Raw genomic sequence first — 16,757 nt, 5'->3', positions numbered from 1 at the left:
GGAGCTGGATGGTCACAGCAGGTCAGCAATCAATCCCTAGCCTAGGTAGAGATGCTTATCCTTAAGGAAATGTTGATGTGGGGGAAGTTACTTTATCTTTAAGGGCATCATTCTTGTCTTTGTGACACAGTAAAGACAGGAGCAAGAAAAAGATCATTTACTCTTTTCTTTCTTTATTGCTTTTCAAACCCTCTGCTGTGAGCTCTCTAATCATTGTGAACTTGATATGTTATCAGTTATATTTTAACCACTTAATTGATTCTTTCCTGAATATAAATGAGAGCCATATTGAAGTTATAAGAAGTTATTAAGAAGATGTGAACTTTGCCAGGATGTCTAAGAAATGGGCCTCTCTTCTTGCACTGTTTTGTTATTTCAGCTGTGGGTTCTGTGGAAAGGTGCTGGTGTGGCCAATAGAATACAGTCATTGGATCAATTTAAAGACAATCTTGGATGAACTTGCTCAGAGGGGCCATGAGGTGACTGTGCTGTATCTTCAGCTTCCATCCCCGTAGATCCCAGCAAACAATCTGCTCTTAAATTCGAAGTTTATCCTACATCCTTTACTAAGAATGAACTTGATTCACGTTTTATGAAATGGATCAAGATGTGGTCAAATGAGTTACCAAAAAGTACATTGTGGGCATATGATTCAAAGATGCAAAAAACATATTATGAATATTCTGATACTATTCAAAAGCTCTGTGGGGATGCAGTTTTGAATAAGAAACTAATCAAGAAACTGAAATAATACAAATTTGATATTGTTGTTGGAGATGCTGTTGCTCCTTGTGGTCAGCTGCTGTTTGAACTACTTAACCTACCTTTGGTCTACGGTCTTCGATTTACTGTTGGCAATATACATGAAAAACTCTGTGGAGGGCTTCTATTACCTCCTTCCTATGTACCTGTTCTCCTATCAGAACTTAGTGACAAAATGACACTTATGGAGAGGGTGAAAAATATGCTGTATTTCCTATATTTTGACTTTGTATTTGAGACCTTTAACAAGAAGAAGTGGGATAAATTTTACAGTGAAATATTAGATAAGTCAGTGGTTTATTGATTATATTTTCCCTATAATCAAGGGAAAGAAACCTCACTATGTGTGTGTTGGAGTGTGTGTGTGTGTGTGTATATATATGTATATATATATATATATATATACACATATATATATATATAATGAGAGATAATTTATATTTTCTTAGGTTTAGTGTCAAAATGGGCATATGATCATTTCTCAGTCAATATTTATCAATTACTCAATAAACTTTGTGCAAATTACTCTAAAATTCTGTGACACTGGAGCTGTAATACCATTTGACATTGATTTACTATATTAATATTCTTAGGGTTTATTTGTTTAAAGAGCTACATATGAACTATATTTTTCATAGATCAAAATGTCCGTGTTATTTCTTGCTGTATAACCAACTATCCTAAAACTTAGTGTTTAAAACAGCAATCATATTATTTGCTCATGATCCTGTGGACCAGCAATTTTGGCTGAGCTCGGTGAAATGTTTTTTCTTTGGGCCTTGCTTGGCCCAAAAGCAAGACACTTTAATTGTGTCCTTCATGTGGCCATTCCAAGAGGCAACCTTGTGCTTGTTTACATGATAGTAAAATTCCAGAACAGCTTGCATGAACATTCTGGGCCTAGTTTGGAAGTCACACAATGTCACTTTTGCCACCTTCTATTGATAAAGCAGGTCATGAGACAAGTCCAAATTAAAAGGATGGAGAAATATCCTCAACTTCTTGATACGAGATGTTGCAAAGAATACACAGCCATTTTTAATATACTACAGCAAGAAACTTCATTAAGTATATTTATAAAATCAAAAGAAAGTCATGAGGAAATATATTTTACCAATCTGGTTCTAGTAAAAAGTTCACTTTATGTATAAGAAAATCTATGCCTACTTCGTGAAAATTTGATGGTTACTTGTCTTAAAAATTAGATATTTCTATGAGCTCATGACTAAGGTTCCTTTCAGCTTTCAGAATCAAAGTCTCTGATATCTCTTTTCTAGATTCAATTTTTCTATTGTTGTATCTGAACTGTATCTTTAGTCTAGTCATTTAATATCTTTATTAAGAGGAAAATTGCTTAGTTTTGGATAAGTTGTCTCTGGGCATTATCTACTATTACTCCTTCCTTCTCAATGAATTAAAAATCATCTAAGGAGACCTAAAATTTTGGGGATTATTTTGGAATTAGCCATGCCTGTTTTCTGATCTACAATTACTACTTTCCCTTGATTTAAAAAATAGAGCCAAATATGGGGTCTAGTATATTTTTCATATCTGAAGGATTTCTAAACATGATTTGGTAAGCACATTCATTCAATAACATTTATTAAGCTACTGCTATGATTTTTGTTTTCAGAAGGTAGAAGGAAATTGGTAAATATTTATTGAGAATTACTCTCTTCCAGGAAATCTTCCAAGACCTTCATATTTATTAACTCATAGAAGACACCCATAGAAATCATTTTTATAGGCACTGTTATTCTCCTCCTTTTACAGATGTGGAAACTGAAGTACAGAAAGTTCAAGTAACTTACTCAAGTTCTCATGGGAAACAATGTTGGGGATGAGATTGAAACACAGCAGTCTGGCCCCGGACCTAACGCCTTTGCATAATTCATAACTGATAGAAAAGAGAGAGACTCTGATTTCAAAACTCCACATATTACTTGGAGAGATTACAAGTATACGACAATATAGAAGACCAAGAAAGGTAGTATTTCCTGATCTGGGAGATCTTTTTAACAGATACTATCCATTGCCGGTATATACCTTCCAACTACCCAAACTTTGTGTTGCCAAGAGGAGTGCGCCTTCATCACTATTTACTCATATATGTAAAGCATCATTTTGTTGTGCCCTATTGTAAAAATTTTGAAAACCTAGAAAAAATATCCTTTTCAATTGGAATTTAACCAAGCTTAGCATATATGTAGTAATTGTTATCAATGGATAAGAAGGTATGTAAGGTTAATTTAAAATTGCAGAGGAGATACAGATCCAAGTTATAAAAATATTAACTTTTGACTGTATATATACTGTATGAGGGTACGGTAGGCAGTGACTCAGAGAATAAAACCAAACACCAAATTCTCAAAAACACGTCTGCTAAAAATTAATCAAGAATCACACATCATGGAAAATAAGCTCTTTCACGACATTCCAGAGCAAGGGTATACAAAGAAATGTAAAGGAACACATGGCATCAAACGGCAAACAACCAAAGCAGAAAACTGACTGGTAAGTGGGGTGGAAGAGAGGGTAGATCTACCTACAATAAAATAATAAATAAATAATTCAAAGACCAAAGTTTCTAAGATTAATCTGATAAAAATTAATCAGGAATCATAGGTCATAGAAGTAAGCTCTTAGATGGGATTCCATCTTAAGGGTATGAAAAGTAATGTGAAGGAAAACAGGGATCAAATGGCAAACGATCAAAGTAGAAAGCTGGTTGGTGTGTGCGGTGAAAGGGTCATTAGTTCTGTCCAAATAGAAGACTACACAAATAATCCAAAGACCCACGTTTCTGAGATTAATCTGGTAAAAATTAATCAGAAATTGTAGGTCATAGAAAATAAGCTCTTAGATCAGATTCCATAGGGAGGGCATGCACGGCAATGTGAAGGAAAACAGGGATCAAATGGCAAACAATCAAAGTAGAAAGCCAGACAGTGAACAGGGTGGGTGAGTGGGTTGGAAAGTCTGTGGAAATGTAAGCTTAAGGAAATAATCCAAAGCCACAGAGAAGCTTAGGGAGCATTTGAGGTAAATAAGTGGACACCGGTGCAAGAGGTTGACTCTTACAACAAAGTCAGTTCCCATCCTGACTTTCCACAAGTTTTATGTCATTCTTTGAACAGGTCACCACCACAACACTGCCGATCTACTCTAGGGATAGAAACTGACAAAGGGGATCCCTTGACCAAGTTATAAATGCTTAAAAGGGATAATTTTCAGCTTTCTGCAGGTGAATCTCCCTTACTACCCATTCCTACCTGCTTGGTAATACTTAATTTATTTTTTCCGTGTATATAAGTTTTCTGTAGACTAGAGAAACAAATTAAGTATGGGAAAATACTTGGTAGACTGAATGATGGGATAGTGCCTCAGGTTTCCATTTTTTTCAGGCAGTTATCAAGCAGCCTTCCCTTTACATTAAATCGTAAGAATCAATTCATGTCAGAATGTTTCAAGTTTCTTCAGAAAGAAAAAAAGATGACATGGAGATGGGAGTGAAAGACATGATTTCATTTAGCGCATCTCATTCATCATGTACTTTCCTTATCATGGATGGTCCAGGACTTTGGTCCTGCAATAAACTTTCTTCTGTAAAATTTTCGAGGGAGAATGAGTCTTTAAGCTATGGACAGGAAGGTTTGTTGTTTCCTGGTGAGATCTGTGTCATTAGGGAGGACTCGTGAGCAGCTGGGGACTCTCTGCTTGCCTGCCCATAAGCCTAAAGGATATTTAGCTTCCCATGTGTAAGCTTTTTATTCTCTGGTGCAAGATTGAGACAAGTGTGAACAATGCAAATCCTCACACTGCAGATCCATATTTAATGTGAAAGATCATTATGATGTTTAGAAAAAAAAATTATTATCCAAACAACTTGCATCGACCTTGGGGTGTTTCTTCACTTCACTGAGCAGCAATGTAGGTTCTGAGCTGGGCACATGTCCCACATGAAACCCTGTCGCATGTGCCTTCCCGGGAGACTGAGGATCATCAATTAGCAAAGAAAATAAAACGTTTAAAATGCCATCGGATTCAGTTAAACTGTCACAGATATCCTAAAAGAGATACAAACCTAATGCTATTGAGTTGGAAAACGAGAAAATGGTCACTTAGAATGTAATATTCATCGTATATACTTAAACATTCACAGAGAAATATTGACTTAGAAATATAATGTATCAGTTATCTTGAATTTGTAATACATGAAACTAGGAATGAATCTTTAATGAATATTTGCAGTTAGAAAAGCTGCAGAGATGAGAGTATGCTGTTAACTATTAAGTCTCACACTTATGTGGTTTTCTTTAGACTTTTTCTGTTGTTTAAATGTTCCCTTAAATTTTAACAAGGCCATATTTTGAACATCTTGACCTACAGAGACCTGAAACTTTATTCCTATATTTTCTAAGAAAAAATGAATATAAATTCACAAATATAAGTATTTTCCTTTCCCTATTTTCTTTTTCAGGAAGACCCATTACATTGTATGAATTGATGGGGAAAGCTGATATATGGTTGATATGAACCTATTGAGATTTTGAATTTCCTCGTCACTCTTACCTAATTTTGAATTTGTTGGAGGACTCCAGTGCAAACCTGCCAAACCTCTGCCTAAGGTAAAACTTTGGTGTTTGAAAAGAGTTTTCTTTCCCAATCCAGATATTGTCTTATAGAAAAGACATGGGACAATTTATAAATTTCTTCACACCATTCCCTCACGTATTATGTGTTTCATTATCACTGAAGATTCTGGGCTACATAACAGTTGTTAAAAGGATGAGAGAAATGCAGGATTATATGGATATAACCAGTATAAAACAGTCTTTCAGTGTCTAACACATAAGAATGGATATGTTTTTTTCAATAAATGTGTATTCAATGTCTACTAGATGCCAGATTCTACACTCTGCACTGAAGAAGAAGAAGTAAATGACACATACAGTTAACCCTGATGGGGAGCTTATAGACTAGTTAGTCAAAAAAACTATAAATGTTAAGTACACGAAATTATTTACAATAAAGTACAAATCATATTATAAGTGAGATTGAGGTGGTATGGGAGCTCTTTTTGTGTATTTTATTCAAGTAAATTGCAATCAGGTATTTAAAAGAATCAAATTCTGGTAATGTCATATTCAAAGTGAAAATATGTGCCAATATTCAAAGGCTATGGGATCTGGTGCTTTAATACGTGATATTATGGTAGCCAGCAAATATACAAAGGTCCCAATCCTGCCAGGAATACTTTTCCTATAAAATAAGAATGTACAAGAAAAAAGGAGAAAAATGGGGAAAGAAACGTTTTACTTCCTTTTCCCGTTGAATTGGTGTGCGACTAAAAATTTCCAATACAGCCGTTCTTTATTATTTGCCAATATTGTGTTTTCGAATTTGCCTACTCAGTAAAACTTATTTGTAACCCCAAAATCAATATTTAAGTGCCCTTTTGCAATCATTCATAGATGTGTACAGAGTAGCAAAAAAATGGATTCACCTGACAGGCATGTTCCCAGTTGAGGTCAAACAAGGTGATGCTCTGCCCTGTTGTACAGCTCTCACACTGTGAGAAGGGAAACAAGTGTCCCTTTCTCAGTCTACGTAATGCCACATTTTTTGCATTTTTGTGCTTCTTGTTGGTGGTTGCACTGTTTAGAATGGCCCCCAAGGATAGTGCTGAAGTGCTTTCTAGTGTTCCTCAGAGGAAACAAGACAACTATAACATGCCATAGGGAGAAACTATGTTTGTTAGATAAGCTTCATTCATTTCCATGAGTTATAGCTCTGTTGTTTCCACTGGTAGTAATGATTCAGTATTTGCTAATGACATGTTTGCAGCAACTTCATAGAACAATACTACTGGGAATAATAAGAATCAGCTAAATATGTAAGGCACTTACACAGTGACAGGAACATAGTGCTTAAAAAATATTAGCTATTGTGATTTCAATTTGGCTAGTGACCTTTTTAACAAAGGAATTAATTTTAGAAAACAAAGTAAGCCGACAATAATGTTAAAATCTATTTGAAGCTTTAAGCAGTCATCTAAACTGTAGGGATTCCTTCTTATATATATATTTATATATGTATGTATATATATATATATATATTCATGTATGTGAGTGTGTACTGGCAAACTCCTGTTACTGTTTTCAAAAACATTTCTGAATGCACTTCAGCATTTGATCTGGTCTTACATGAGATCAAAGTACTTTAGAGCACAAAACAGAGCAGATATCATTGTAGCCTGATAACACAATTTGTGTAAATCAGCCTCTCTCTGGAATTAGCTGTAGTGGTGCATTAAAAATCATTCAGTAGTGCATAACTATGATAAGATATGATTCTATTCCAAGATTTTAAATTGCCTGATCTCACTAGCTGGCTTGAAACCAAATATAGGAAGAAATCAGGGAGGAAATGCCTGGTTTCATATTAACCTTCACAACAGAGTTAGAAATATAAATGAAAGTTTTCAATAATTTTATGTTATGGATCCCAAATAGTTCATATACACACTGATTAGATGTTTTACCCTTTAAAGCACATTGTCAAGGAGTAAAAACAGCCAAAATAAATAGTTTACAGGCAGAATTTGTCACATTCATTATCAGTCATGGCTTTAGTTGCCTTGAGATATCTGGACCAGGATCAGAGAGAATCAAATTTGTACTCAATTCTACTTAAAAATGTTAACACATATCATTGCACTTTTATTAGGACTTTGAACGAAAACAGGAAGAAACAAACAGCAGAAAGTTTTGAAAAACTATTTCCTTAATATGAGATGAGATTACTATAACATGCCCAAAATTAGGAAAGCATGTGCCAGAAAGAAAAAGGATATGAGACTTTAAGAAGAGGAAAATTATTTCATAAATCTTTCAGTCAATTAATGTAATATCACCAGAACAAAGGTTAATAGACCAGAATCTTAGCTGAGGTTCAAATTTAAGGGGCTTTTGGTAGTGGGAATCTGAAACACCAGGAAACGTTGTGGCTAATAGATTGAGGGTTCTCATTTATGTACGTAAAAGCGATTTAACAAGAGCACTTTCCTTCTTATACCAAAGCAATTACATGTAACCTCATAATCAGGTCATATTACATGTAGCCTTCATAATCAGGAAAGCCTACTCACCAAAAGAGACTTCCTGAAAAACTTCCAAGAAAAAAAGTGTAATAATTCAGTAATGGACATGAAGTGACATAGAAATTCAAGAAGCTTAGCTACAGATGGTCTTTCACTTTATTCAAGGAATTCTGCTAGGAGTTTAGATACTTTTAAATTCTTAAGTCATCTGTTTATTCCTCAAAGGACACCAAAAAAAAACCTGTTGAACAAACAAAGCTAGGTTTATTTGACTTATTACAGGAAGGGAGAATATCTCCTTGACAGGTTTTATCATTGTTTCAGAAGAGGGAAGTCAGAGGAAGATAATTATAAGGGGCCTGGGTTGGTGATATCAAGGAGGTCTATGTAAAGTAGGGAACTGCTTGTAACTGAGCAAAGTTTATGATATAACTTTAGATTGCTGGACACAGTGAGGTGAGGTCTTGAATCTTGTCTTGATAAGCAAGCTATATGTTTTAATGAGTAAACTAATTTAGTTGGTCAGAATCCTATAATCCTGGGACAAATATCTAAGCTATTTTTGCTAGGTCTCAGTATTATTTAACACAGAACTAAGAAAAAAGTATCTGACCCTGATATTGTTTAAAACATGGAATAGAAATTTTACTGTTTTTAGTACTCATTTAAGAAAAGGAAACCTGTGATGCCATAGTGTGAAAGGTTTTCAAAGGAAACTTACTCTTTATTGTCATCTCTTGTTGAGAAGTGATAAATAAAGAACCATATTTACCTAGTCATCTATGATATACACTGGTTAAAGAAAATGGATTTCATATCCTACATCTCCTTCTAAAGAGATTTAATGGTTTGGCATGTTAGAAGAGTAAACTATTCTAACAATTCTTCTCTCTTTAGAAATGTATTAATTCATTTCCTTCAAACAAACTAAATAAAAAAGAACAAATGAAATAAACAAAAAAATATCTCTGTGCTGAGGGCCCTTTCATAGCATAATGAACTATCTTTTTTCAGGAAATCGAAGAGTTTGTCCAGAGCTCTGGAGAAGATGGCGTTGCAGTATTTAGTTTGGGGTCAATGGTCCAAAACCTTCAAGAAGAAAAGGCTAACATGATTGCATCAGTCCTTGCTCAGATTCCACAGAAGGTCTGATAAATTGCCTTTATGGTGAACAACTACTTGGACGAGTCTCTTTACAATCTGTAGAGTGGATCCATTAAAACGGTTTCTACAACGGAGGGAAAATTTCATAATACAATTAGATCAAAATGAACTCATATACCTGTTTTTCTTTTTAAGTCAAATTCTAAAATAGTGCAAGGGGGACACATTTGCTTAAACATTCCAGTTTAATTTTTATTTTGCTTTCAGAGACATTTATATATTAGAGACTATGTGTGAGGTTTCATTGCTATTATGATAACAGTATGCTAGTAATGCAGCAAGAATTCCCAAATCTTACAGCACAAATCAAAGCTTTCCAAAAGGGGATCCTGGGGAACTGTGAAGTTATGAGCAGCTGAGAAGCATCAAATTGTACTTCAGTTGGTAGCTGCATAAACACTCAATATTCAAAATAGAATTTTCAAAAAGGCTGAGTAGGAGCATAAAGATTCAGACTCTTCCTCCTGTTCCTGCTCCCTCGTCTCCTAAGATTAAAACAGTATATATCTTAACACTAGCCCTCTGTGAAGAGACCAAGGGGGAGGCCTGGGCCTCCTGATTCCCCTTGATGTGGAATAGTGGGGAGGGACTAAAGAGCAGGCCCAAAGGGGCCAAGCTTTGTTTCCTGTTAAAGCAGAAAAGGCAATAGGAAGGAAGGGACATGGTCTCTGACTTGAAGTGCTCTTAGTCCTGCCCATCAGTAACTTGGCCTAATCAATACACTGTTCTGTCCAATTGGATTAACAAGGACTTTCTCAGAGGTGGGGGAAGGGGAGAGGCAAAAACTGGGAAAGCATGGGTAGAGCCAGGTTTAGCATAGAGAAAAGTACAGAGGTTCTCCTTCCTGTGACATCCTGTAATTATTTTAACGAAATTATGTGATCCATGTGAGCTCTCTCACTGGTGGTGAACTACTTGCCACCTTCAGGCATGATCTAAACTGACCCCAAACAACTCACAATATTTTTGTTTCTGAGAGCCTGAAATCAGGCAGACTGCCTTTACAGGTAATAGAGCCACCTGCCATCTTTTTAAAAATTTGCCTCACTAACCTAGGATTCCTTGGGATTTTATCCCACTTAGAATTGAATATTTCGGCATCAGTCACTACTTAGGGCTGAATGCAGCATCCTTGATACATGGGGCATTCCAAATTAGTGTTTTCTATTGTGTAAAATGCAATTAGATCTCTTAACAACACAAGCTGCTAGTTTGCCTATTCTAGCTTATTATGGTCAATGAAAATTAGTGATGCTGTATTTTTTTAATTTTATCATTTGTCCTATTATTAATTCTGCAATTCCTAGCTTTTTTGTGTGTGTGTGAGGAAGACCAGCCCTGAGCTAATGCCCATGCCAATCCTCCTCTTTTTGCTGAGGAAGACTGGCCCTGGGCTAACATCTGTGCCCAGCTTCCTCCACTTTCTATGGGACGCTGCCACAGTGTGGCCTGACAAGCGGTGCGTGGGTACACCCCCGGGATCCGAACCCGGGGCGCCAGCAGCGGAGCGTGCACAGTTAACCACTACACCACAGGGCCAGTCCCTGCAATCCCTAGCTTTGTATAAAAAATACATAAAATTGTAGATGGATAATTCCACTATTAATGCCTTCATGGGAAAAAGAACTGAGATAATGCCTTGGAAGATTTCTACTTAAAAGATAATAGGAAGCAGTGTTGTTCCAATATGTAATCTAAAATATTTTATATTCCCTCTATAAGAAGAAGGAACTTTATCCTTTTGTCCCAAGTAGAAGAAAGTATAATATTGCTGACAATATAAAATAGAAAGATATAACTTCCCATCAAAATGCTTTATGGAGAAAGTGAACATAAGCAAATCCTCACCTGTTCCCCTCAGAAAATGCTAAGCAAGCAAAGTCTTTTCTAGATTAAAACCACAAGTTTGTTATACGAGATAGTCACATGAAGTAAAATTGCAGTTAACGTTGTGTTTATACTACAGCTCTGATTGATTCCTGAATGCTTTTAATATTAAAATATGTCACTTACAAACTAATTTCCCTCAGCTTTTTAGAACTAATAATAGCAAATAATAAACTAATAATTTGTAGTAAACTCTAAAAAAAGATAGTTGCTCACCCCCAGATTTTTGGCACTTTGATTTTTTTCACTATTTAATAGCACATTTTAACATCTCTGGACAAAAATGTGCACATCTGTTAATTGGAAGAAGCTGGGAAAGACTTCTTAGTAGATTTTAATTTCAAAAATACTCTAAGCCTGTGTGATCTTATTCATGGAGTAGAGCATTTTCTTCACCTTAATAGGTTGTGTGGAGATTTAGTGGAAAGAAATCAGATACACTAGGACCCAATACTCAACTCTTTACGTGGATCCCACAGAATGATCTTCTTGGTAAGATTGTGGCAAACAAACAAAATTCTGATTAAGAGAAAATCCGAGGAAAAAGAGTAGAACAGCAACTTAATGCAACGATTGCTTTTGAAAACATCGACAATCGGATGCTAATTATCTCTCAGCCATAAATTTTCAGTAGCTTCTTGATTGGTCTTGTCACCTCCATGCTCATCTACCTCAGATCTATGTTTCTTATTCTGTTATAATGCTTTATTCCAAAAACTTATAGGAAAACACCCCTACTTTTCTGTGAACTTTCAGTGACTCACACCGCCTACAAAATAAAGTACACCCAATAGGATATGAAACACTTTGTGTTCAACACATCTATCATTTGCCTTTATTTCCAAACACCTCCTGAGATTCTCACACATTACCATAGTGAATCACTCCCTATACTCTTAAGAGGCAATGTTTCTTCACTTCCGTGATTTCAAACACGATATTCTTTGAATCTGGATTCATTTCCACACTTGTTTACTGGACAAAAAACTTTGCACTAACATCTCTTTTAATGTAAAACTTTCTCTCCTTTCCTCAGACAGACTTCTTTTGGAAATCCACAAATGTTTATGTGATCTCATGGGCATAGTAATCCTGTGCAGAAAATATTGCCTTCTCTACTAGCTTATACTGTCAATTTCTATTTTTAATTATGGGACTCAGAGTTTACTGTTTTTATTGATCTCTTTCTTAGGTCATCCAAAAACCAAAGCTTTTATCACTCATGGTGGTGGCAATGGCATCTATGTAGCCCTTTACCATGGGATTCCCATGGTAGGACTCCCCATGTTTGTTGATTAACCTGATAATATTGCTCACACGGAGGCCAAGGGAGCAGCTGTTAGATTGGACTTGAACACAATGTCAAGTACAGATTTGTTCAGTGCATTGAAGACTGTCAGTAATGACCCTTTGTGAGTATAACATTTTTTTTAACTAGGTAGTGTTTATAGATAGGTTCTCTTTTCAGCAGTGAGTATAAGTTTTGATCTATTATTAAGAGGTTAATTTTGAAATCATTAAAATTATATATCAAATCTAAAATTCACTTTTACATTCAACCAGACAGCTATTTCAAAGATGCATTTTAATCCTATAGATTTAATGGATAATCAATTAGTGTAATAATTTTCTACGCAAAAAATTTTAAAAGTTATATAGCTTATTGTAAGAAGCATATATTTAAAATGTGACAGAATCCACAGTAGGAAAAACTGATGAACATGAAAGAAATATCAGAAAATAGTCCAATTCATTACTTCAAATTTCAAAAATTATAAAAATATTTTTAGTAAAAAATTATTTTGTATTAATATAATTATTTTAATAGATTATTTGGTGAGATAACATTTACTTACTATAAAGTTTACCTCTTTAAAGTGTAAAATTCATGGGGCCAGCCCCATGGCGTAGCATTTAAGTGTGCACGCTCAGCGGCTGGCAGCCCGGGTTTGGATCCCAGGCGCGCACCAATGCACTGCTTGTCAGGCCATGCTGTGGCGGCGTACTGTAGAAAGTGGAGGAAGATGGGCACAGATGTTAGCCCAAGGCCAGTCTTCCTCAGCGAACAAAGAGGAGGATTGGCATGGATGTTAGCTCAGGGCTGATTTTCCTCACAAAAATAAATAAAAATATAAAGTGTAAAATTCAAATATATTTAGTGTGTTTACAGAGTTATAAAACCCTCACCATATCATCATAATCTAATTTTAGAATATTTTCATTTTCATTACCCCAAAAAGGAACCTTATACCCCTTAGAAATCACTCTCCATGGCTTCATACCTGAGGCAAGATAGATAGATGATAGGAGGATAAATAGATAGATAATAGGTAGATAGATAGATAATAGGTAGGTAGATAGATAACAACTGGGAATACACATTTTTCAAAAGAATACATAATAAAATACCAGAATTGACCATATATTTGTCTATAAACCAAGACTCAGCATATCTGAAAAGATTCAATTCATGTAGAGTATATTGTCTGGTCATACTGGAATTTAGTTAGAAATCACCAAAGAAAACTTCAATCTAAATTTTAGAAATTAAACAATGTTTTTTAAAATAATTCAGAGTCAATGAAAAAATCATAATGGAATTTTAATACATCGAACTAAATGATAATGAAAATTAAATGTATCAAGGTTTGTGGAATGCAGCAAAAGCTGTACTTAAAAGGACATTTAGATCCTAAAATGCACATGTATTACATAAATAAAAAGTCTAATAGACAATGATTTAAGCTTCCATTTCAAAATCTGAGCAAAACAACAGCAAATTAAACCAATGTAGAAGGAAGAAATGAATACAATAGGAAAAATTAATTAATTAATTAAATTAATTAATTAATACAAACATGCAATGGAGATGATCAATGAGTCCAAAAACTGGCTCTTTATGATAACTGACAAAATTGATAAACTCCTGGCAAGTTGGATAAGAAAGAAGTAAAGCAGGTACAAATTACCAATTGTCAAATCAAAGAGAAAAATACCATGACCATTTCAGTGGTTAAAGAAAAATTTGACAAAAGTCAACATCCATTCATGATACTCAAAAAAAAACCAAAAACCTTTTGCAAACTAGAAATGGAAAGAAACTTCCTTAGTCTGATAATGACTATCTACCAAAAAAAAAAAACCCTATACAAAATATTATACTTACCCTCTTTAGCAAAATATATACAGCTTTACTCTCTTCATTAGTCATCAGGAAAATGTAAATTAAAACCTCACTATTAATTCATCAGAATAGCTAAAGTTTAAAAAAACTGACATAACCAAGTATTGAAAAGTATGTGGAGAAGTAGGAACTCTTGCACACTACTAGTGGGAACACAAATTAACAAACCATTTTAGAAAACTGTTTAGTAGTATCAGTGAGACCCAAACATACATGCACTTTTCTTTCAGTAATTCCACTCCTAGATATATGACTAACAAAAATGTATAAATATGTAAACCAAAAATATAAACAAGAATTATTATAACCACATTACTAGTAATGGCCCAAAACTGTTAACCACCCAAATGTCCATTGATCAAAGAATGAATAAATAATTTGTGGTATTGTCATACAAAGGAATACTATACAGTCATGGAATTAACCAACATCTGATACACAAAAGACGGACACAGATGAGTATACACTATATGATTCCAGGATATACACAAGCAAAACTACTCTATGATATTAGAAGTCAGGCTGGTATTTAATTTGGGGAAGAGACTAGTGACCGGAAGTGTCCACAAGGAAGGAGTACTTTTGGGGAGCTTATGATTCTCTATTTCATGATCTGGATAGTAGCTATATTAGTGTTTTACCTTGTGATAGTTTTCTAGCTAATTTTGAATTTCAAGCTGCTTATTTAGGAAATGTGCAATTTTCGTATGTGTTTCATACTTAAAGGTTTATTTTAGAATATATAACATACTTAAAAATTTATACACATTAAAAAGCAAAATCAACAAGAAACAACAGAAGAAATGCCCACGAGTGCTGTCGTAATGTGGCCAGGAAAAGCCTCTCTGAGATGTAACTCTGAATCAAAGGCCTCCATCAAAAGGTAGAAGCAGCCTTGGGGTCTTGCAGGGAATGGTGCTCCAGGAGAAGGACAGAGGAGACAGAAAGTACAAAGGCGCTGAGATGAGAATACATTTGGCAGCATCAATGAACAGCTAGAAGGCCAAAGTGCCTACAACAGTGTGCGCATGGGACTAAGTGATAGAATAAGAGGTTATCAGGAGTCTGTCTTTGGAGGTCCTGTAGGCAAAGAACAGATGTGGAATTTATTCTAAATGGTATGAGGAGTCAGATGGAAATTTTGAGCAGAGAGGTGTTATAATCTGACATGAGTTTGAAAACATTCATTCTGGTTACTGGTGGAAAATAGGGTAGTAGAGTAGAAGCACGGGGACCAGTGAGGAGGCGTTACATCCTCTATGACACAGTTCCTCTTTAAAAGGTTCAAGAGCATCATCCTAAAATTGCATTTCCACCATCTGACTTACAGCACTTAAAATGGCTTGTATCATGTCCTCTGCTAGAAAAGATTCAACTTTCCCACGTGGCCCTCCGTTTTCACTTTTTAAATATTTGTCAATCAGAAAAATCCAATTTAACTGCCAAACCTTCTATGAGTCCCAAATAAAAATATATTATTACTTCTGACATTTGAATCATTTGTATGATACTTTTCAAAAATCATTAATGGAATTGGTACTCTTAGACAAATTAACTTCCTTTCAATGTTGCTATCTTTGTGTTTCTCCTTTAGTTATAAAGAGAATGCTATAAAATTTTCAAGAATTCACCATGATCAGCCAACGAAGCCTCTAGATCGAGCTGTCTTCTGGATCGAGTTTGTCATGCGCCAAAAAGGAGCCAACACCTTCGGGTTGCAGCCCATGACCTCACCTGGTTCCAGTACCACTCTTTGGATATGGTTGGGTTCCTGCTGGCCTGTGTAACAACTGCTATATTTGTCATCACAAAATGCTGTCTGTTTTGTTGCCAGAAGTTTACTAAAACAGCAAAGAAGGAAAAAAGAGAGTAGTTGTATCGGAGGCCTAAAGCTGGTGTGTCTCACAGATCAGATTCCTCCAATTCATCCCAGCAAGAAAAAGTTGTGATGTAGGGGTCCCTTCCTAACGTAACAAAATGACTTTTTACAATTTAGCTTCTCAAAACAAAATTTATTTTCAAGGAATTTACAACCTGTTTAAGAATTAGAAATATTTCATGCCAAGAGAAAGAAAACTGGGGGAAAAATAAAAAAAAAAATAAAACTATATGGGGTTATATTGAAATTTACAGTTATAATTCACAATTTATATCAAAAAAAAATTTTATTGAGCTTAACTGTGTTTCTAACATAATGCATGGACACAAGAACATAAGGTGTCTACTCACATTACCAATATTATTTTTCAAATACTCAGAATATTTTAACTTCATGTTGGTGCAGAAATTTATAGCTTTTTCTTTTGTTAAAGAAATGATTCAATAATTAGAATTCTGTAGAAAGACTCACCCTTTCATTTCTTTTTGGGAGACCACTAGTGTTGCTTGGCTTTTACTGTGCATCCAGCATCAGCATCACTCCTTACCTAAAGACATGGCAAAACATTGCTTTAATTCAGCTGAAGTCATTTCTCAGTAGAATGTTTGTGGATTTAGAAATATAACAACTTCCAGCTGCTTCCTAAAATAAATTTGAACTATTTGGGAAACTCTTTGGTTTCACTAGCTAATTCTCTTTACCTCACAGCCCTTTAAAAAGATCCACCTGTTTGCTTTCACTCTTATTTTCAACTTTTGATAATGAATGTAAGATCTCAG

At 35.0% G+C, this 16,757-nt stretch overlaps 1 pseudogene; it reads left to right on the top strand.

Moving 5' to 3' along the window:
* The first annotated feature begins 332 nt into the window (after positions 1-332).
* LOC131409332 (UDP-glucuronosyltransferase 2B17-like) lies at positions 333-15,972 on the top strand (annotated as a pseudogene).
* Positions 15,973-16,757: the final 785 nt, after the last annotated feature.

This window comes from Diceros bicornis, chromosome 8 (genome assembly GCF_020826845.1).
Source record: "Diceros bicornis minor isolate mBicDic1 chromosome 8, mDicBic1.mat.cur, whole genome shotgun sequence".
NCBI classification, from domain to species: Eukaryota; Metazoa; Chordata; class Mammalia; order Perissodactyla; family Rhinocerotidae; genus Diceros; species Diceros bicornis.
Note: the sequence above shows the minus strand (reverse complement) of the source record. Positions and strands in the feature narration are given on the sequence as shown.